We start from the raw sequence: 25186 nt of genomic DNA on the forward strand, positions 1-25186 counted from the left end.
AAATTTAACTAGATGACAATTACTTTTCACCTCTTCAATAGTTGAAATAGATACCAATCTCTTAACTTTCTATCTTGACATCATTTTTTCACTTAGAAATATCCGAATGAAATGCTCATGAAAGGATTAAGAAAGTCTGCAGGTGAGCCTGGAGCCAGCAGAAGACATCATCGCTAAAAGTATATGCATGACCCGCGTTCGTTACGTTCATTACATTTATGGTCCTGATCCAAAACATTTGAATTCACCAGAATGGTCTTAATATGGTATTGCACGTACCTGGATCTGAAAACCATTAAGTATGAGAGTTCACTGTATTGGTGATGCCAGTTTGTGAACTTCTTATGTAAATACATGAAGGACAAGTTAAAAACTTCAGTCACCCATGTGAAATATAAAAGACTGTCTGAATCCAGCTAAATGTCAAGGTCTAGCCCAATGTGTGAGATTTAGATAAATCATATATTCCAATAAAATCAGAGATTCTCCTGAAACTATAAGAATCAATTATAATTTTACTAATTGGGTTCTTGTGAACCCAAATTCCCACGTAGGAATTTTGCTGGCTTCTATCCATAAGGTCACCAAGATTAAATCTAAATTGGAAATGGGTTTTGGGCAGAAATATTAAAAGATTAACTAAAGGCAGTTGTTCACATACTCTCAGTGGTACATTATAACTTTATGGATCATAAGATTTTAAATGTGCTTGCAACTAGAACTTAATGCAGACTGAACCCTTTGGCAGGCAATAAGTACCACTATTTTCATCCAAAACCTCTTGTGTTTATGCTCTAAAACTGCTGGATGCAACCACTTGTGGAGCCTATTGGAAGACAATTTCTAACTTGAAATTGGACATTGAAAGAGACTTTTCCTGCTACTTAAGGATATCAGATAATTTTGAGACTAGTAATATCTACTATGTCTTTGGTAATGTTGGAGAAAGAGTCCCAAAGAGAGAGAACAGCACAATAATTCTCACTGATAAAGTAGAGATGATATTCCAAACCATATATCAGAGAAATTTCATTATGCATTCCCACATACTGGACAGGTTTCTCCCCTGCCTGCACAACTGATGACAGAGCTCTTGAGGGATCTCCCTGACCCCTACTCAGTGTGGTCTAAACCCTATGTTTTCTTTTCAGCAAAGCAAATCATGCTGATTGGGCCACAATTAATGTCTAGAACTGAGAGTCGAATGGCTATTTTGAAATTGATTGCAATATACTTGGTGGATAGTGTAAAACCCCAGGGGAAGAGGAAACTCCACATTTTTACACTAGGGAAAGCTGAAAGCAGTTTAAATAACAGGTGCATAAGGAGTGAGGGGCCAGGCATGGTGGCTCACTCCTGTAATCCCAACACTTTGGGAGGCCTAGGTGAGTGGATCACGAGGTCAGGAGATCGAGACCATCCTGGCTAACATGGTGAAACCCCGTCTCTACTAAAAAATACACACACACACACCAAATAGCTGGGTGTGGTGGCGGGCACCTGTAGTCCCAGCTACTCAGGGAGGCTGAAGTAGGAGAATGGCATGAACCCGGGAGGCAGAGCTTGCAGTGAGCCAATATCGTGCCACTGCACTCCAGATTGGGCAACAGAGTGAGACTCTGTCTTAAAAAAAAAAAAAAAAAAAAGAAAAGAAAAGAAAAAAAGAAAAAAGGAAAAGAAAGAAAAGGAGTGAGGCTCCCACTCTGAGAATAGTGTTTGGACATGTACTAACCCTTGTGCTGTAGCCATTGTCCTTACAGTATATTGAGACAGGGAGGTCCTAGGTGACTGTGTGACAAGTACGTCTTCTGTTTGAGTTACTCAGTTATGGAAGTCTTTGTGGGAATTTACAGAAGCAATCAGGTCATTCATGTAGATGTCCTCCAAAAAGACCATGCAGGCAGCTAAGGGATTGGAATGCTATAGAGACTACCTGAGTCAGATACTGAGAGTTAGCTTCCTGAGTTCATGAAATGAGTAGGCATAATACGCTCAGACTGTGCACACACAATTGGTCCTCAAATCAGATGAAACCACTAATGTGGTAAGAAATTCTGCTTGTGCCAGCAGGAAACCAATCTCCTTAAGATGGCTGTAGATGGAATTCTTAATTCTCAGGGGGCCAGCACCTTGCCGGTGTACTTGAACTACTGCCAGTAGCCCCGGGGGGGTGGAGGGTGGCTACCGATGGGTGTTCCAGCATTTTTACTCTATGCTTCGTTTATTCAGTTTCAAAAACAACTGTAAAAAATACAATTAAGGTTTGGAATAGCAAACAGGCTGTTAATCCGGCTCACCAAAATATATTTATTATAATTAACCTACACACATTACTCCTACCAATGTACAGCAAGCAAGCAAGAACATACACTTTTAAACATATATATATTACATTTTTTAATATCCTCAGAGTAGTTGTTTCACTGAATCCACAATTTTGAATAATGTACACTTATAATAAAATGGGTGGTAAGAAAATTTGAGAGGCTGGCTGAATCAATTAAATGAACATGTCCTGACAGAATATGACAGACATAAAGGAAGAACTTCATCGGAACAGTTACTACAATGAGGAGATGAGAATGAGGTCTTGAGCGATAATGCAATAATACAACTTCATATCTGTCCAATTTTAAAAATGTCTTCTTTGGATTTGCCTGATTTTGTTGCCCTAAGGCAAGGACTGCATTTACATGTGTCAGGCCAGAGAACAATGTTGATGCATAAGATGTAATATCTATTAGCTAACTTTGTCAGGGAATAGTCTGAAATAAACTTTAGGGTCAGACAAAATTTTAGCCCTTCTAGCTAATTTAGGTATAACTATGACTGTGTCCTGATTACTAAGTGGCAGAAACAGTCTTACAAGTTTTTACCTATCAAGTCGTAAAACTTCTTCCTTAGAAATGAGATAACAACAGGATATGGTGAGGCAATTATCACTGCTGTTTCTGACTATGGGTAAAGCATTATGTCCAAGCCAGAACGCCCCTTCAAAAAAGGAAGAATGTCAGTTAAACAAGTAATAAAGAAAGAAGAGTTCATGGCAAATGGGAAAGGAACCATATGTCGGTTGTAATCCCAGTGATGAATGCAGCAACTTTAATCCGATAACAGTATCTCAGAGCAAGAAAATAATAGTCTTAGCTATGATTAAGATCTGGTGTTAACTAATGGCATGTGTGGGAAAAGCCACGTGATCTGTAAAAATAGCCATTTGCACAAAGAATGGAAATTGACTTGCTGATTTATAGGTTCTGCCTAAATACTCAATCTGGAGAATATAGAAAAAAAAATGTGTTGCAGTGTCCTCTGATTCAATCAATTGGAACTAACATTGGATTCATGATTTGTAGACTGTTTACTATTTTGTTTTTATTGAAATATATCTCGAGATAAATACCGCACTTGGATCATGTTGCTTAGCTTCTGTCCAAGGTGTGGATTTGAAACAACCTGACAAATTAAGACTGCTGCCAAGGGATGATTGGAAGCCAATTTATGCCACCTTCCCAGAAGGTCAGCGCTTGACTCGCTCCTTTGGATATACTAAAAGTGAATGAAGATTAAATGCCTTTCAGAAAACTGGCATGGTAGCTGAGTAGCTTCAAGAGATGGGGACTTTGGATTGATACTGTGGCCAAATATCACAAATAATTCTCCTTTTGAGATGCAGACATGCTATTCACAACCACTCATACCAAGCTGTATTTAAGACAAGACAGCCCAATGGACAGTTTAGTGGGCTACATGTTTTATCTGCATGCTGTGTTGTACCCATCCTGTTTTATGCTACAAATACCCTGTGGCAAGAACTTATGTAGTGACTTGATTAGAACTGGACATGTCAAGCTAGATGTGATGTCAGAATTTCAGTTGTCTATTTTGATCATGTTTTTAGGGATCTAATAGATGCACTATTCCAGGAGAATCACATCAGCTATCAGTCAGTTAGGAAAGATAAAAAATAACCTGTGTGTTGGCTAGGCTTGTCGCCAAACTGATGAAAACCAAACCTAGCCGGGCGCGGTGGCTCACGCCTGTAATCCCAGCACTTTGGGAAGCAGAGGTGGGCGGATAACGAGGTCAAGGGATCCAGACCATCTGGCCAACATGGTGAAACCCTGTCTTTACTAAAAATACAAAAATAAGATGGGCATGGTGGCACACATCTGTAGTCCTAGCTGCTTGGGAGTCTAAGGCAGGAGAATCACTTGAACCCGGGAGGCAGAGGTTGTGGTGAGCCAAGATCATGCCACTGTACTGCAGCCTGGCGACAGAGTGAGACTCCGTCAAAAAAAAAAAAAAAAAACCACAACAACAACAACAAAAAAAACCTATTAGTAGTTCTGATAGAGGGCTTGTACCATGACCCAGGAAGGACAGCATGGACTCTGGTGTTGTCAAAGATCTGTAGTTAGTAAGTAAGGCTAGTGACTAAGGCTAACTTGGTACATTTTGGGGTATACTATGAATAGCCTAAACTATGACAAGATGCCACAGGGTAATATGTCATTCATGTTGCTTTCCAATGTCCCAGGTAATAAGATGAAAACAGAGAAGTCCCAAAAACAATTGGTTTCTGAGAATGCTTCTGTATACATTGTTCAGAATTTTGTACATTTAATCCAAACCCCAAATAAATAGTAAAGTGATAATAATATTTTCCTGAAATCATTTATGAAAGATTCAGGTTATTTCAAAATACAGTATATTGATCTGTACCATTTGAATTATCATTTATTTTTTTTGTTGTTTAAGGACGATGATTTGTATGAGTATTTAATAATTCACCATCTATCACATCATGAATTTAAATATTCTCTATGTACCAAATAATGCTGTCTTTTCCAGCTCATATTTATATGCTTTGATGCAGAGTCATACATTTTGTTTACTTGACATATACACTTGAATTTCTAACTAAACTTAAAATTTCATCACTTGATGTGTATCTTCCCAATTCATCTCAATCTTTATTCTTTCTCCCCATTTTATAATGATGCTTCTTCTTATGAGTTGATAATTTTCATTTCTTTCTCCCTTGCTGTTATCTAACATACACAAAATCCTATAGGTTTTCTATCCAAAATGTTCTAATAGGAATATTTTTAAATATCTAAATTGCTTATCTGAACTTATAGTGTAAAATATGATTATCTCTCAGATATACCATCACAGGCTATCAGATTTAAATTTCTGATTTCCTTTTGTCTCTATGTTAATTTTTTCTCTAAACATTGTGATAAAAATTAGAAAACTTTAAAACATGTTTATCCATTTAGTAACTATGTCTGACCTGAAATAGTACCCTTCCTATCCCTGGGATTGAATCAGATCACATAACTGTGAAATCTTTAATCTTCTTAGGTCGATGGAATCTTAGATAAATGGAGTAAGAATCCAAGATAGGAACAATAAGAACTTTAAGCTTACTATCTCAATTTTTGTCACCCTCAAACCTGTCAGATACTGTTATTATTCCTATTTTATAGATTTGAAACCGAAACACCTAGAGGGCAATGGGCATACCAGAATGTAAAACCATGGCAGAAACTGCTGTCAGACATAGTGGTGAAAGTAATGTGGAAACAGCAAGAAACAGGAGGGTAGAGAGATTCAGGAATCTAAAGCAGAAGATGGAGTAACAGAGACAGGATTTATCTTCTCAATTAGAGCAACCAACAAATAGACAAATATATGGAACAATGGCTGACAAGACAGTAGGCATCAGGAAATGAAAGTCAGATACCCCCGAAAGAAACAAATGACATGAGTCCCATGACTGTCCCAGCATGCTGACTTAAGAGAGTTTCCAGGCTGCAGTGCAAGAAGAAGAAACTCACATGGAGCACAGTAGAATCCCTGAGTTAAGGAGATGATGATCCAGAGAGACAAAGCAAGAGTTTACAGGACAGAGTACAAGAAAAGCAAGAGTTGCATAGATAGAGAAGCAGAAAAATCTTCAGTTGACATTCTAAGAGTATTCAACTAAATATTGATCTGCTCACACATGTGAGGAAAATACCAGAGACCAAAGATAGAATCATGTGAAAGGATAAGAGTTAAAGGTACCTGGCATGCACAAAGAGTCAGGAATCATGCCTGTTTCTCCAGTAAGATTGGAAAACAAAAATCACAGGGAATTTGGGACGATTCATGGAAGAGTCATGTCTTAGTGATATGAAATAATTAGTTCTAGAATGAGCACTGCTTGGGTGAGGTCAAACAAATTCTAAAAGCAAGACCCAAAAGCATCACTCTGTTTGCAAGTAAGTTAACTGCATATCAAAGCAAAGCTAAAAAATAGAAGAATACAAAATTATCCTGCAATCAACAGGTAAAACTGATAATGTCTAGCGTTCAGTAAGTGGGTTATTAAGCCAGCCAAGAAACAGCAACTACAACCTATATGTGATAAAAAAAAATAAAAGCTGAAAACTGACACACATATTAGAATTAGCAGACAAAGGTGGTTGAATAACTATTAAATCTGTATTTCATATATTCAAAAGTAAAGTAGAAACACGAAACTTATGAAAAAAACCTCTTGAGATTCAAACTGTAATGTATAGGAAGACAAATACAGTGGGAATATGACATAAAGCTTGCGGAAGCATAGGTAGATGAACTTGAAGACATATAATAGAAACTAACCAGGTGAAATACAAGGAGAAAAGAAAACAAAAACATGAACAAGAAAGAAAGAAAACATTAGTGAGTTATAGGACATCAAAAGTCACAAAATTAATGTTCTTGGATTCTCTGGAGGAGAGATAAGAAAAGGCAGAACAGAAAACATATATGAAAAAATGATGGTTGATCTTTTTTCCTAATTTGAAGAATCTATAAGCCCACAAGCTCAAGAAGCTCAATGAACTTCAAGCACAAGGTAGTAGAAGAAATCTACACCAACACACATCATAATAAAACTGAATAAACAGGCCAGCGATCCACAAAAAATCTTAAAAGTAACTAAAGAAGAAAATGCATGTTTCATAGAGAAGTAAAAGTAAGAATGCAGTAGATTCCTGGTTAGAAACTGTGTGTTCAAGGGCCGGACACGGTGGCTCACTCCTGTAATCCCAGCACTTTGGGAGGCCAAGGCAGGTGGATCACGAGGTCAGGAGATAGAGACCATCCTGGCTAACACGGTGAAACTCCGTCTCCACTAAACGTACAAAAATTAGCGGGACGTGGTAGCCGGCTCCTGTAGTCCTAGCTACTCGGGAGGCTGAGACAGGAGAATGGAGTGAACCCGGGAGGTGGAGCTTGCAGTGAGCCGAGATCGCGCCACTGTACTCCAGTCTAGGCGAAGGAGTGAGACTCAGTTTCAAAAAATAAAAAATAAAAAAATTGTGTTCAAGGAAACAGTAAAAGAAAAAAGAAAAAGAAAACCTGTCATCCATGAATTCTACTTTAATAGAAATACCTTTCAAAGTAAATACTTTTTTTTTCTGAAATAGACCACGTGAAATAATCACTAGCATACAAACATCTGACAACAATGTGAAAATCCTGTATGCTGAAAATTATAAAATATTGATGGGAGATGTTAAATAAGCCTAAATACATATAAATGGACAGACATACTATTTATGAGTTGGAAGAATAAATCTTGTTGAGATGTAAATTCTTCTCAAGTTAATCCACAGATTTGATGCTATCCCAATCAAAATCTCAATGGCTTATTTGTAGAAACTAAACCTATTATAAATTTCAGATGCAAAAGGAAAGGACCAAAAATAGCAAATCAAAGAAAAACAAAAATGGAAAAGCAGAGGTTGGTGAACATGCATCCATCATAATACAAATGACGTGAAAGAAACACAAACAGAAAAGCGACAAAAAAAAAAAAAAAAAAAAAAAAAAAAGCAAGCAAGCATTGATGAACCCATGAGACCACTTCAGGAGCCAAAAATATATGTAGTGTAATAGAACTTAGATTCAAGACAACATAGTTTAAAGATAGACAAAGTGGTCACTGGAATAGAACAGAGTCCAGAAATATACACTGTTAGGGCCCAGAAACCGATACTCTAAAATATGACACTTTCACATGCTGAGCTGAAGAAAGTCTCAAGGCCTCCAAGATCTCTCCCCTAATCCTGTTTCTCAGTCCTCTGTCAATCTCTAAGCACAGGATGAATTTATTCTCTAACGTCCTTATGTACATATCATCTAGACCCATCAAAGAAGAAAACAATTACCTCTGGTCTCTTCCCTGAGTTTTCATTAACTGAATGAACTCATATAGCAGGAAGAAAGACTGAAATCTGTCAATGCACATGGACAGACTTTTGTCACAAACCCTTCTCTGCTCTGTGGGCCCAACAGATTTTGTTCCAGGCCACTGTATGTTACTCAAGCCTACTGAATTTCCCTAAAAATTATTTATTAACCCCTTAAAATTATCCACACTTACCCATCATGCTTTCCCCTAAAATGTAGGACTTATAACCATTTGTACCCCATTGTGTGGTGAGGCAGTCACTATTTGATTCTCCCTCTTGCACAATAATAAATTTGTTTAACACTTCTCCTATTAATCTGCCTTTTGTCGGTTGATTTTTTTCAGTAAACCTTCCAAGGGTCAAAGGGACGGTTTCCCTTGGCACCTACAACCCACATATAAATATACAACTACAACCAATTTTTGACAAAGGTTGAAGAGAAACTCAGTGGATGAAAGATTGTCTTTTTACAAAAGGCACTAGACCAACTAGTGTTCATATAAAACAAGTATACTTCAATCATTACTTTGTATCGTACATAGATATTTTATTAAAAATAGATAATGAATCATAAAAATGAAAATTGTAAAAGTTATAAAATAAAATATCTGAGAAAACCGTGACCCCAGCTAGGCAAAGATTTCCTTAGTAATGCACAAAAATAATAGTGTTTTGTCAAAATTAAAATAGTTTGCTCTATAAAACACACAAATATGGAAAGACAAACTATTCATTGGGTGAAAGTATTTACAAATTGTATGTCCCACAAAAGGACATGTATCCAGAATATAACAGTAAGTTTCAAAGTTTAATTTAAAAATAAGGCAAATATTTGAAAGAGTCACTTGATCAAATAAAATATACACAAGGAAAATAAACACAATAGTGTTCACTGTTGTCACTTCTTAAGGAAATGTAGCATAATACCACAAAGAGATACTGCTACACACTTACTGCAGTCATTAGATTAAAGAGACAAAATCACACTAAACGTTGGCAAAGATGTGAAAGATGTAGAATCTTCATATACTGCTAGTGGGGATATAAAATGTTACAATCACTTTGGACAAAGGCTGGCAGTTTTTTAAAAATTTCAGTATGTATGTAACATATGTTCTAGCTATTCCAGTATTAGGTATTTACTCAGGAGAAATAAAAGAAAATGTCTATAGATGCTTATATAAGAAGGTGCATTAGAGTTTTATTTGCAGTAGCTAAAATCTGGATACAAATAAATGTTCGTCAAAATAAATAATTATAGTGTGGTTTATCTATTCAACAGAATATTAATCAGTGCTTCTGTACATTTGGACTATTATAACAAAATACCATAAACTGGCTGACTTATAAACAACAGAAATTTATTTCTCACAGTTCTGGAGTCTGGGAAGTTCAAGATTCAGGTGTCAGCAGATCAGGTGTCTGGTAAGGCTCCACTTTCTGATTCTTGGAATGGCACCTTCTTGCAGTGTCCTTACATGGACGAGACCAGCTAGCTCTCTGGGTTCTGTTTTCTGAGGGCACAAAACTAATTCATAAGGGCCGCACTCTCATGACATAATCATCGCCTTGGGGGTCCGGATCTTAACACATGAATTTTGGGATGAACACAACCATTCAGAAATATTTAGCAATGAAAAAATGCAAGAATTATTGATACATGCTACAACATGGGTCTCAGAATAATTATGTTAAGTGAAGAAATACATACTGTATAACTCCAGAAAGCAAATCAATCCTTGTCAGAGTATGGTGAGGGTAACTGAGGGGATAGCAGGGAAGGATTATGAAGGGGTATGGAGAAATAGGGTATGATGATTATATTCATTATCTTTATTGCAGTGATAGTATCACAGGTGTTGCATCTGTCACAAATGGTACACACACACACACACACACACACATATACACATTTCCTGAGTTCAGAACTTGTACTCTACCCACTGTGCTCTGCTAACATTTTAAATCTGCAAAGATGCTGTCTTTCACAGCTGCATTCCTCCCTAATGGAACCTACGTCGGAGTCAATATCCAGAGAGGGCAGTTATTTTCTAAAGGGAAGCTTATGTGATTCACCATTGCTTAGATTCCATTATTGAAGTGACAAGCAAGGTTGTCACTCACAGCTTGAGATATCTGGAAATCCACTTCATTTAAATCAGTACGTGAATTTCTGCAAGAGTTTTACTGGAAAGACGTTATAACAGTGTTCTCTTTTGGTCAGAACTATTGTTTACCACTTCCCTGCTACCACTCCAAATTCTATGCTTTTCTACTTTCCATGATGGCCAAGAGCCATATTGAAAGAGTCTGAGCAGCCTCCGTCCCAATCTATAGGTATATGTTAGCATGTTTAGAGAAAGTGATGGAAAGGTTCAACTGACTTTTAATTACAAAGGGATACTTCCAGGATTTGGAAGATAGAATTCATTAAGATGGAAGGAGAACCCAGGTAGGTAGAATGATTCCTGACAACCCTGGCACTTGCAAAATTGCTCCCTGAATGTGAACAGGACTGTGAGAAATCAATCCTATGAAACTTTTTCTATATTTACATGAATTTTTGGCAGATGTAGTTAAGGTTATTTATCAGTTGACTTTAGGTTAATCAAAAAGGGGATAATTAGGATGAGTTTGAACTAATCATATGAGCCCTTAAATATTGGTCAGCAGATCAGAGATGGAGAAGTCAAAGATTAGGAAAAACAAAGCATTCCCCCGCTGGCTTTGCATGCATAACCACCACATTATGGAGAGGGCCATGTGGCAGAAATGGTGCACATCCACTTAGAGGCAAAAACAGTCCCTGGTTCATATCCAGCAGTAAAATGGGGATATCAGTCCCAGCTGTAGGAAATTAAATTTTGCAAACCAACTCTATGAGCTTGGAAGAGAATCCTGAGCTTCAAGTGAAAACATAGCCCTAGATGACAACACAATTTCAACTACGTAAGACCCTGAGCATAGAATCCAGTCATGAAATGCCGGACTCCTGACTCATGGAATCTATAAGATAACAAATTTTGTATTGTTTTAAGCTTCCAAGATTGTGATAAATTTTATATAGCAACAGGAAACTAATGAAAATGGTGATTAAACTACAATAGTAGTAAGCTGAGACCATATGACCTATCTGAAAGTAATATCACATGTGGAGTATCTCCTTGGGTCTCCTCAAGGCATGGCAAGACTTAATTCTCAAAATACTAAAAATAAGACCCTTATATGTTTAGTTATATATGGCTGAATTTAACTTAATTTGTTAATACTGGAATAAGCAGGGCAAAAAACAAAAACAAAACAACTGATTTAAATGAGAATATAAACAAAGCACAAAGAATGCTAGAATGAGACGATTGTCAATAAAATACAAAACTGGCTAGTCTCCTAGAAGATCTGGTGTCTGGTAACCTTCAGAGACACCTTCTCTACCAGATGAAGAATCATTTTCACATTATCAATTTTCTACAAATTAACCATGAATATAGAGTTTGCTTTCTAAACAATAGTAAATAGCAAGTCAAAAAAATTGGATTGTTCTAGTTCATTAACCCTAAGGAGATTTTATTAGACAGTGTTCTAATATGACATTGAAATGACATGCAATCCCTTTTCTCCTTTATTTCTAAGTTTTGAGTATGTCGTATTAGTGGATACTTTGAAGGTGGGACAAAGTGATGACTAAGAGCTTGCCCACTAACTTTTTTATAGTCCTGTGTATTATTATGGCTCTGAAGATTAAAGTGACTGCAGATTTTCTGTAAGCTGAAAGATGTCTAGGAATATTCAGAACTTGTAATAATCCACAACATAATTCACTATGTTATAATCTACTTGCGATAACTAAATACAAATTGCATTTCAATAAAAACTCTTTTGAAATTAGTTTATTTGTGCACTTAACAAATACATATTAGTAACAACAATAAAGACTTTCAATTTAACTCTCAAATTTAATGAAAATGTGTAGAAAAGTGATATTCCATACTACTTGTCTTAGAATTATAGTGAGGAATCTTTACCCCTTTAATGTTTTAAGATTTCTACCAATTAATTCATCATTCCCTTCAAGAACTGTTGTCTCAACTTTCATTTAATGTCTTAATGATCTCAATTTTCATCCACTTATTGTGATACCACAATCAAAGTTTCGGTTCAATTCAGTAATATTTCTCTGGGAAAGTTGCCATCAATTAATTAATTGCAAAACTTCATCAAAACTAAATAAAAATCAATTCTTAACCGATTTCCTTTCTTTGCTCCTATAATATATTGTACTTACCTCCATGAGGACATAAGAGTACTTGCCTTTTACTGTTTTGTAATTGTTTCCTAGGATATTTACTGAAAGTAAGGAAATATGAATTGCTCATTTTTATTCACAGAATCCACCAGAACATTGTTACCTACCAGGCAGTCCTTAAATGAATGGGAGTAATTAAAGAGACAAGCGAAAGGAAAAATCTTATATTTCAGTGTGTCATTTTTGGCCACGTCTATGAAGAAAACAATTTCTTGAGAACATTGGAACACCCTACGTTGAACTAATTAGCTTTTGAGTTTTATTAAACATGTGAAGCTTCTGTAGTTTGCTTGTTTTACCTAGTCTTTCTTTTCTTCTGGTCTTAGCTCTCTGGAAATCAAAGGCATGTAATTAAGCAATGCTTAGGGAATGAAATACAGTTACTTACTTTCCCCTTTGTTTCTTAAATCAACATTGTCATTTGTCATTTTAACTCAGTCTAACCCCAATTGATGTACATTTTATACTTATAATTTAAATACAATAAATGAACAATAGATGCCTGTATATTCTAATAGAAATATTTAAATAGTATAAACAAGTCACTAGCTCAATAATGATAAGTTGCTTACCACAAAGAATGTAGTGTAGAAATTGTAAAGCTTTATCTTTGTTTACACGTATGAATTAATATTTCAAAATTTGCTCTTGGAGGATTTTGAACCAGTGTCCCTTTTTAAACTCCTTCACCTTGTACTAAATGAGAGCATCATCCCTAATATTGCTTTGCTCGTCTCTATTTTCTGTTGAATGAATAAGCCTACCCTTTTTCAAATATGATTACCCTCTTCTTCAGTTTTACTATTCCTGTGGAATTAGATCTCCTTATCAAGTACAGCAGTTCAATAATAACTTTCCTTAAATAGGTACATGAAGGTCAACTTGAGACTTCCTTCTCCACAGGGATCAAAAAAAGATATGAAATGCCATTACAGCCTAAATTCTGATTGTCTCTAACCAAGCGGAAGGTATTTTTATAAATAAATCTAGGTTTATAACAGATGGCTTAGCACAAGCAAAAAAGGGAATCAATAAGAAAAGTGAAAACAAGTATCAGTCAATGAATATTAACAGCTTAATATTAAAAAGACCATATGAATTCATAGCAACTGTATATACTATTATTTCAGAACCTTTATTTTTAATAAAGGAGAATATATTATTGTCATATGTGGTGCAGTTGGTTCTTTCAGTAGATGCTTATCTCTAACATCTGTTTTCATACAACTTAAACTACAGCAATTTACAGACATGACTGTAAATAAACAGCCTGCTTATATGTCTGCATATTTTGTAAGCCCTGTGAATACACCATTTATTGCTCTTACAATGATCAGAATGCCAAGAATTTTCAGCTCTACCACCTGCAATAGAATTTGTGTAAAATTATCTTTATAATTTCCCAGATGGTAAGATAGCGAAGTCTTTTGCACATGTTTACAAATTTTTATGGCCTCTGATGTTTTTCTTTAAAAATGGATTGGATTTTTATCTTTGTATTGAATATCTTAATGCCAACAAACAGCTTAATGATGGAAAAGCTCCCTTGAAAGTGAATTAGAATTCAATTATTTTCCATCTCTATTTATAGGTTATGACAAGCTTTAGCTAAAAATATGATAGGTGGTCACATATTTCTGTAGGAACGAATGTCATATTGGACTGGCTGCTTTTGTTAATTTTATGAAGATGGTTGCAGTCACATTCTGTCTTTTTCATATTCCTTGTTTGTCTCATATAATTAATCACTTAAGTGAAACCTGACTCTGTCTCTGAAAACATCTTTTACATGAAAATCCCACAGTGAAATGTATGTAATGTGAGCTGAGCTGTAGAGCCATGATTAAGTCATCGGTTAGACTCGTAATATCTAATCTCAACAATGCAGCCAGAGCAACATATTTCAAATATATCAGACTATCCTCACTTTTTTTCTCAGAACCCACCAGTGGTGTCCTGAATTATTCAAGCACAAGTCCTCGGAAAGACCCTCTAGGATCAGATGCCCTTTCCCTCTCTAAACTCGCTGACTGGTCTTTACCTTGCTCATTCAGTGCCAGCCACAAAAGTGTGCGTGAGTCTTTGCTCTTGTGGTATGTGTGTTTGTTTATTTTATTATTTAGTGTTTTTTTCCTCGTGTGTGTGTGTGTGTGTGTGTGTGTGTATGTGTGACATGACAAAACCCATGTCTAGATCCATCATCTCCTCTTTTGGACCTTAACTGAAATATCACATTCTCTATGAGGGCTTCTCTGTCCACTGCCCTACCTAAAAATGCAACTTCTTTCTCAACATGTTATTTATTCCTTTGCCACTTAATGTTTTCCTTATCACTTATTATTTAACATAGTGTGTGTATGTCTGTTATGTTTCTTAATTATAGTGTTTAGTTTCTCTCTGCCCACTTGAATGTAAGCTCCAAGAGAGCAGGAATATTTGATCTGTTTACAGTAATAACTACTACATGGTAAGACTTTGTTAAATACTTATTGAATGAACTAATCAATGGGCGTATAGTATATTACCTAGTGTGCTCTTATTTAAAGGAGTATATAGAGGTAATCTTTAAAATATTTTAATGCAAATACCTGTGTGTATGTTCTAGTGAAATTAAGCTATAAAGATGCATTAGTCCTTTGGTTTCTGAATAAATCTAATGTTAAATATAAGAGTAGGAGATTGATTCAGCATTAGTTGGTAACACACTAAGAAAATTAATGGAAATTTTTATTCTTCTTCCACCAGTGATTCTATTCAAATTAGTTATGTTTTTATCCTAATTTTGATTCTTCTCCTTTGATTTAGATAGATTTTACATAATGGAAAGAAAATCATTTTATAGATGAATATTTTCTTTTGTCTTTGCTTAAATAACAACATTAAATTTGGTGTCCAGCTAACTATAAACATGTTAAAAATATTTTTCTTTTCTTCAGCTACATATAAAATTTTATTATAGCCTAATCACCTTTTTAAATTATAACAGCATTTTCTTCCCTTTATTTATGTTTTCTAGAATCTAGAGTGCATCCTAACTTTTCATAAACATCTATGGATTTGAGCTACTAGAGAAACCCTGAAGAAAATAAATGTTAATACAGTTTATGTTTTCTTTGTTTATTAAGGACGATTAAAATCTGACATGCCTAAGTGGAGGAGAAATTATAGAAGAATCTAACAGTAGACTTCTTTTTTCTTTGCAATGGCACAATTATAGCTCACTGCAACCTCGAATTCAGGCACAAGTGATCCTCCTGCTTCAGCCTCCGTAGTAGCTAGGAGTACAGGTGTGTGTCACCACACCTGGCTATTTTTTTTTTATTTTTATTTTTTTGAAGTGTCAGGGTCTGGCTATGTTGTTCAGGCTGGTCTCAAATTCCTAGCCTCAAGCCATCTTCCCTCTTTGGCCTCCCAAAGCATTGGGATTACAGGGGTGAACCACGGTACTGGGCCTAACCACAGACTTTTAAATATAGCACAGCCTCTGTATATAATCTAGTCTGACATCTTTCCTGCAAAGAAAACAATCTGAGGCCCCTGAATAATAAAATTAGTTAGTAGCACATGCAGGTCTAAATCCAGGTACTCTGATAGCTTGGTCCTGCACTTTTTTCATCTGATATAAAAGGGACTCAAAGAAACGGTTCCCTAAATTTGTCACATTCAACACTTAGAAAGTAACAGGTTAAAGTTTTTGTTTGTGTATTTGTTTGCTAGCACGAAGTCTTAGAACAGAGTCAAAGCCATTGAAGGTTTTAGAAAATTAGCTAAAGTTTTCATAACACAACAAATAATTAGTTAAGTGAGAACTAATGTTTAAAAAATAATGAAAGAAAAATAGGAAAATATAACATTTACTATATTGACTATATTTCTCCTTTCTTTTTTCACTAAAAATATGTAATTCTTTTCTCAGTATATATTTTGTTTTAGGATTTTAACAATTACACAACATGATATATTTTCTTTGTACATATATACATGAATCTAGAATCAATTAGCAAATTTGTTTCATGTATCTTCTCCAGCCAATGTGTGAGTCACAATTCTGCCATGGAATTCTACCATACACTGATTCGAGCAATGAATTTTAAAAGCCGTATGAATCATTGTAAAGGTAGAATGTGTAAAAATAGTCCTGATGTGAAAGCCAATATTGCAGATATAATTTTAAACAAAAAATACAAACTACAACAAAATCAATTTTTAAAGTTATTTATAAAGATAACAAGAAAATAGATTTTTTTTTTTTTTTTTAGTTAGGATTTCACTCTGTCACCCAGGCTGGAGTGCAGTTGCACAATCGTTTCTTGCTGCAACTTTTATCTCCTGAGCTTGAGTGATCTTCCTGCCTCAGCCTCCAAAGTAGCTGGGACTACATTCATGTGCCACCATGCATGGCTAATTTTTTCATTTAACTTTTTTGTAGCCACAAGGTCTGGCAATTTTGCCCAGGCTGGTCTTGAACTACTGGCCTCAAGCTGTCCTCCCACCTCATCTTCTTACAGTGCTGGAATCACAGATGTGAGCCATCATACCTGGCCAAGCACAATAGTTTCATCAGTATGGAAATGAGAAACTGTTGGAAGAGTTATTTTATAGGTCTTTAATAAGTAATAAGAAAACTATAGTATTTCAATTTATTCTTAATATAAAATTGTCCTATAAATTTTAATATTAAAAATAATACATAAAATATTTATGTGAGGGTACCATCAGCAAGATGACAGAAGAGGAAGCCTTGGACCCTCCTTTGTTCCATGAATACAACAATTCAGGAAATTCATGGAAGCATTTTCTTTGTAGAAAATCAAGGACTTGTTAAGAGGCTTCTGCACCCCAGGTGAGTGTGAAACTAGACACATTAAGGCAAATATGGAAATTTGATACATCCTCTCACGAGAATCCCTACCCCTGTTACGGTGTCATATAATCAATAGAACCAACCCTCAGGTCTCTGCTTCTCCCTGAAGAGTGAGAGAGATGACCTGCATGTCCAGTGCTTCAACTTTTCCAGGGTCTCCACAGAGGAATGATTGCTGTCTTGCCAGTCTCAAAGCTCTGATGGGATCTGAAATAATCTAGCCATTGGGGAAAATAAAGATGGTAGTTTGGACTGGCATTTGCCACAGTCCCTCCCCTGGGCTCAGCAGATAGCTAGCAGATGCAAAATCCCAGCTCCCAGGCTTTCCTTGGAGAATTAAAGATTTGGTTTTAATGAAAAATGCCCTAATTTTTCAGGAGCTTCCCAAAGGAGTAGTTTCTGTCTTGCCAGTCTCCCAGTACTACAACACTTGGCATATTCTAGTTACCTTGGGGCCAGTGACAACAAAGATGATGGTTTGATCTAGCTTGCAGCTAGTTGCCACACCCTCCCCCAAGCTTAGCACAGAGCAAACAGGTAAACACCAAAACAAATGAGATCCCAACTTCACTCCAGGAGGGAAAGAGTTGTACAGGGTGCAAATGACCCAACTTTTCTGGGGGCTGACTGAAGAACTGTTCTCAGTGCTTGTCTTGGAGCACTGACAGGACCCGGCATACTGTAGACCTGTGGGGGCCAATGGGAACAAAGAAAGTGGGTTTGATTAGCACAAAGGAATGAGAGGCCTGCAAAATCCCTGAACAGGCTTATTGGTGAAGACCTTATCCCGTTTGAGGCCAGTCTGTGAAGGCTACAAGAGGTACCTTCTTTGTCTAATGTGGAGACACCAACACAGAGAGACAAGGATAAAGAAAAAACAGAGAAATATGTTTTAAATAAGGGAACAAAATAAGTACCTGGAAACTAACTTTAGCAAAGAAAGGTATATAATTTACCTGAGAGAAAATTCAAAATAACTATCATAGATGTTTACTAAGGATAGGAGAAAAATGCATGAACAAAGTGGGAATTTTCTACAAAGAGAAAATGTTAAAAGCACAAAATAGAAATCACGGAGGTGAAGAATACAATATCTGAACTGAAAAGAAATCCCAGAGGATTTCAACAGCAGACTAGGTAAAGCAATAGAAAGGACCAGTGAAGTTGGAAACAGATTATTGCAGAAAGAGTGAAGAAAGATAAAAGAATTACGGGACACCATTGTATAAACACACACACACACACACACATATTCATTTATATATATATATATATATATATATATAAAATGGTAGTGCCAGGGGGTAAAAAAGAGAAGTTACCCAAAAGATTATTCAAAGAAATAATGACAGAAAACTTAACCAAATCTTGGGAAGAAAATAGACATTCAGAGAATTTAGGAAGCCCAAAGAAACCCAACTAAAATAAACTCAAAGAAGTACACACTGAGCCACATTGAAATCAAATTGTCAAAAATTAAAGACAATGAAAAAATTCTGGAATTAGCAGAAAAAAGTGACTTGTCACATACAGGGGAACCCCTTCCTCTCATAAGACTACCAACAGAATTTTCATCAGAAATCTCACAGGGCAGAAGGGACTGGGATGATACTCAAGAGTTTACCTCTTATCCATGATCTTGCTTTTTACTGTTTCACTTATACATGGTCAACTGCAGTTTGAAAATATTAGTCTTCTGATAGAATGAGAGACAGGAAGACCACAATCACATAACTCTTATTACAGTATAACATTTTAATTGTTCTAGTTTATTGTTAATTACTGTGCATATTTTATACATTAAATTTCATCATAGGTGTGTATGTATAGAAAAAAACATAATATTTATAGGGTTTGGTACTATCTTCAGTTTCAGGCATCCAAGAGATGTTGAGATAGATATCCCCAGTGAATAAGGGGAAACTACTACATTCAAAGAGCTAAAAGAACAAAACTGCCAAACCAGAATACTATACCTGGCAAAATTTTAATTCATAAGTGAAGGAGAGATAAAGATTTTGCCAGGCAAACTAAAGCGGAGGGAATTAATCACTAGACCTACCTTATAAGAAATACTAAAGGGAGTTCTTTTTTTTAGATTTTAAGTTCCAAGATACATGTGCAGAATATGCAGGTGTGTTAGGTAGGTGTATATGTGCCATGGTGGTTTGCTGCACCTATCAACATGTCATGTAGGTTTTAAGCCCCACATGCATTAGGTATTTGATCTAATGCTCTTCCCCCTCTTCCCCTCCATCCCCAATAGGCCCCACTGTGTGTTGTTCCCCTCCCTAGGTCCATGTGTTCTCATTGTTCAGCTTCCACTTACGAGTGAGAACATGAGGTGGTTGGTTTTCTGTCCCTCTGTTAGTTTGTTGAGAATGATGGCTTCCAGCTTCACCCATTTCCCTGCAAAGAACATGATCTCATTCTTTTTTATGGCTGCATAATATTCCATACTGTATATGTACCACATTTTCTTTATCCAGTCTGTCATCAATGGGCATTTGGGTTTGTTACGAGTCTTTGCTATTGTAAATAGTGCTGCAATTAAGATACTTGTGAATATGTTTTTATAGTAGAATGATTTATCATCCTTTGGGTATATTCCCAGTAATGGGATTGCTGAGTCAAATGGTATTTCTGCTTCTAGATCTTTGAGGAATCGCCACACTGTCTTCCACAATGGTTGAACAAATTTAATACTCCCACCGACAGTGTAAAAGCGTTCCCATTTTCCCACAGCCTCGCCAGCATCTCTTGTTTCCTGACTTTTTAATAATTGACATTCTGACTGGCCTGAGATGGTATCTCATTGTGGTTTTGATTTGCATTCCTCTAATGACCAGTGATGATGGGCTTCTTTTCATATGTTTGTTAGCCACATACATAACATGTCTTCTTTTGAGAAGGGCCCGTTCATATCCTTTGCCCACTTTTGAATGGGGTTGTTTATTTCTTGTAAATTTGTTTAAGTTTCTTGTAGATTCTGGATATTAGACATTTGTCAGATGGGTAGATTGCAAAAATTTTCTCTCATTCTCTAGGTTGCCTGTTCACTCTGATGCTAGTTTCTTTTGCTGTGCAGAAGCTCTTTTGTTTAATTAGATCCCTTTTGTCAATTTTGGCCTTTGTTGAAATTTTTTTTGGTATTTTAGTCATGAACTGGCTAGCCATATGCAGAAAACTGAAATTGGACCCCTTCCTCACACCTCATACAAAAACTAACTCAAGATGGATTAAAATTTAAATATAAAACCCCAAATCATAAAAACCCTAGAAGAAAACCTAGGCAATACCATTCAGGACGTAGGCTTGGGCAAAGGGAGTTCTTTAAGTTAAAAAATATATATATGATACTAACAAATAATATGATAGCATAAGAAAGGATAAAACTCATGGGTAAAATTAAGAATAAAGATAAATACAGAATACTACATAACTCATGGTGGCTTGTAAATCACTTTTAGAGCCAGTGTAAAAGTTGGAAGACAAAAGCATTCAAAATAGCTATTAATAAAAAGAAAAATTAATGGTATACAATATAAATAAATATAATTTTGTCATCAGTAACATAAAGTGTATGAATAAGATAACTGAAATTGTAAAAATTTTTGTATACAAGCTTACGTTGTTATCAGATTAAAATGAACTGTTAAAACCATAAGATATTTCATGTAAGCCCCACAGTAACTATGAATACAATACCTATAGAAGATGCACAAAGGAAAAAGAGAAAATAAAACATACCAATAAAAAATATGAAACACAAAAGACAAGAGAAAGAAGAAAGAGAGGAACAAAAAATAAGAAAAAAACAGAAACAGGTTAACAGTAGTAGCAATTACCTATCAATAATTATTTTAAGTGTGAATGAATAAGACTCCCCTATGAAAAGATAGAGAATACTTTCTAAATTGCTTAAGTTCCTTATAGATTCTGGGTATTAGACTTCCGTTGGATGAATAGTTTGTGAATATTTTCTCCCATTCTGTAGGTTGATAGTTTATTTTGCTATGCAGAATCTCTTCAGTTTAGTTAGGTCCCACTTGTCAGTTTTTGTTTTTGTTACAGTTGCTTTTAGGGATTTAGCCAAAAATCATTTGCTAATGCTGATGTCAAGAATGGTATTTTCTAGGTTTTCTTCTCATATTTTTATAATGTGAGGTCTTACATTTAAATCTTTTATCCATCTTGAGTTAATTTTTGTATATGTTGAAAGGTAAGGGTCTACTTTTACTCTTCTGCATGTGGCTAGCCAGTTATCACAGCACCATTTATTGAATAGGTTATCCATTCCCTATTGCTTACTTTTGTCAACCTTCTCAAAGATCAGATGATTGTGTATGTGTGGCTTTATTTCTGGGGTCTCTATTCTGCTCCATTGGTCTATGTGTCTGTTTTTATCCCAGTACCATGCTCTTTTAGTTACTGTAGCCTTGTAGTAGGGTTTGAAATCAGCTAGTGTGATGCTTCCAGTTTTGTTCTTTTTGCTTAGGATTGCTTTGGTTATTTGGATTCTTTTTTGTTACATATGAATTTTAGAATAGATTTTCCTAATTCTACGAAGAATAATGTTGGTAGTTTGATAGGAATAGTGTTGAATCTGTAAATTGATTTGGGCAGTGTGGACATTTTAATGATACTGATTATTTCAATTGATGAGCATGAAATGTTTTTCCATCTATTTGTGTCATCTCTGATTTCTTTCAGCAGTGTTTCATCATTCTCCTTGTACAGATCTTCAACCACTTTGGTTTGCTGTATTCTCAATTTAAAAATGGGCAAAGGGTCAGGTGCAGTGTCTCACTTCTGGAATCCCAGCACTTTGGGAGGCCAAGGCAAGTGGATCACATGAAGTCAGGAGTTTGAGACCAGCCTGGCCATGTTTTGATGACAAAACACCATCTCTACTAAAAACACAAAAATTAGCCAGGTGTGGTTGTGCAGGCTTGTAATCCCAGCTACTTGGGAGGCTGAGGCAGGAGAATCACTTGAACAGGGGAGGCAGAAGTTTCAGTGAGCCGAGATTGCACCATTGCACTCCAGCCTGGGCAACAGAGCAATGACTCCATTAAAAAAAAAAAAAAAAAAAATGAGCAAAGGGCATGAACAAACACTTCTCAAAAGAAGATATACAAGTGGCCAATAAACATATGAAAACCATGCTCATCCTAACTAATCAACAGAGAAATGCAAATCAAAACCACAATGAGATACTACATCACACAAGTCAGAATGGCTGTTACTAAAAAGTTGAACACACACACACCACACAAACACACATACACACATAATGGTGAGGCTACAGAAAAAAGGGAATACTTCTACACTGTATGTGGAAATGCAAATTAGTTTAGCCACTGTAGAATGCAGTTTAGAGATTCCTCAAAGAACTTAAAACAGAATTACCATTCAACCTAGCAATGTTATTATTGGGTATATAAACAAAGGAAAATAGATCATTATACCCAAAAGACACACATACTAGTATGTTCATCACCTCGCTATTTACAAAAGCAAAGACATGGAAGTAACCTAGATCCCCATCAATATTGAATTGGATAAAAAAAATTTTACATATACACCAAAGAATACTATGCCATAAAAAACGAACAAAATCACATTCTCTGCATCAAGAAGTATGGAGCTGGAGGTCATCATCCCAAGCAAACTAATGCAGGAACAGAAAACCAAGTAGCATATGTTCTCACTACTAAGAAGGATACAAACATTGACCACAAATGGACAAAAGCATAGGAAGAATCAAGACTGCAGTCTACTAGAGGGGGTAGAAAAGAAAGGGGCATGACTTTGGGGTGCAATTGGTTTTTAGGTGCAATATGCCCTGAAGCAAACCTGCAAATGTAACACTGGTATCTAAAATAAAAGTTGAAATTAAAAAAAAAAAAAAAAACCCAGAGTGGTGGAATGGAATTTTTTTTAAGCCAACGACAAACAAGACAAAATGAAAATCTAACTACATGTTGTCTACAATAAATCTGCTTTAGGTTTAAGAATATACATAGCCTAAAAGTAAGGAATAAAAAAAATATATACTTCATGCAAATAGTAATCAAAAGAGAGAAGTCACATAAGTGGTTTTACTTGTATCAGACAAAATGGATTTCCAGTCAAAATTTGTCACAAGAGACAAAGAAGGACATAATGGTAAAGGGGCCAATTTACTGGAAGATATAAGAATTATAAATATATATGCACTCAACATCAGAGCACTTAAATCTGTAAAGCAAATATTGACAGAACTGAAGGGAGAAATAGATAGCAGTATGATAATAGTGAGAGACTCTAATAGTTCATATTCCATAATTAATATAACAACTAGATAGAAAATCAATAAAATAGCAACCTTTAGCAGCAATATACACACAAACTTCAACTTACAATGGTTCTACTAATTAATTTTTCAACTTGCTATGTGTTTTTTGGAACTTAACTCCATAGTAAAAAGAGGTGAATCTGGTCTTATGATGATTTGACTTATAATGCTTTGACCTCATGGTATACTTATCAAGGTAATAAGTGCATTTTTGACTTACAGTTGGTTGCTCAGGGCATAACCCATCTTAAATCAGGGAGCATTTGTAGACCAAATGGACATACCAGATCTTTGCATAACATTCTACCCAACAGTAGCTGAATATACATTCTTCTCAAGCACAGGAAAACTTCTCCAGGATATATCACATGTTCAATTACAAAACAAGACTTAATATAATTATAAAATCTGAAGTTATACCAAGTTATCGTTTCTAACCAAAATTGAATTCTACTAGACATCAGTAACATATGGAGAACTGGAAATTTTCAACTAAGAAGAAATTAAGCAACACATCTTCACCCCTGGATAATCAATGAGTCAAAGAAAATCAAAAGAAAAACTAGAAAATAACTTGTAACAAATAAAAGTAAAATAACAAAACAATGAAACTTATGAGATGCAGCAAAAGCAGACTACAAGGGACATTTATGCAGATGTATCTACCTTGAAATGTAAGAAAGATGCTACATAAGCAATCTAACTTTATACCTCAAAGAATTAGTAAAAGAAGAACAAAGTATTCACAAATCTAGCAAATGGAAGGAAATAATAAAATTATAACAAACAGAGTACAAAGAGAGTAGAAAAAATAAATAAAACTAAGAGTTTGTTTTTGAAAAAGATAAACAAGTTGACAACCCTTTTTCTAGACTAACTGGAAAAGAAAGATTCAAATAAAATCAGAAATAAGAGAGGAAAATTCAGACATTATAACTGATGCAATAAAACTTAAGGATCGTAAGATACATGTATGAACAATTATACACCAAAAAACTAGATAATTTAAAAGAAATAAACTTTTAAAACATACACCCTACCAAAACTAAATTTTCAAGGTATAGAAAGTCTGAAAGACCTGTATATAGTATGAAGCTTATAATAGTAAATAAGAAACTTCCATTTTAAAAAAGCCCCGGACAAAATGGCATCACTGGTAAATTCTACCTAACATTCAAAGATTTTCATTCCTTACTGTTTGAGGATTGTTTTTGAACAATCTCAAACTTTTCCAAAAATTCCAAAATTTCAAGAGAAGGGAACACTTTCAAACTAAATTTATGAGGCCTGCATCACCGTAACACCAAAGCCCGACAAAGACACTACTAGAAAATCAAACAATGGGCCAATATCCCTGATAAATATAGATGTAAAAGTTCTTGACAAAATACTAATAAATAGAATTCAACAGCATCTTGAAAGGATTATACACCATGACCAAGTAA

The sequence above is a fragment of the Theropithecus gelada genome, chromosome 2 (assembly GCF_003255815.1).
Source record: "Theropithecus gelada isolate Dixy chromosome 2, Tgel_1.0, whole genome shotgun sequence".
Lineage (NCBI taxonomy): Eukaryota > Metazoa > Chordata > Mammalia > Primates > Cercopithecidae > Theropithecus > Theropithecus gelada.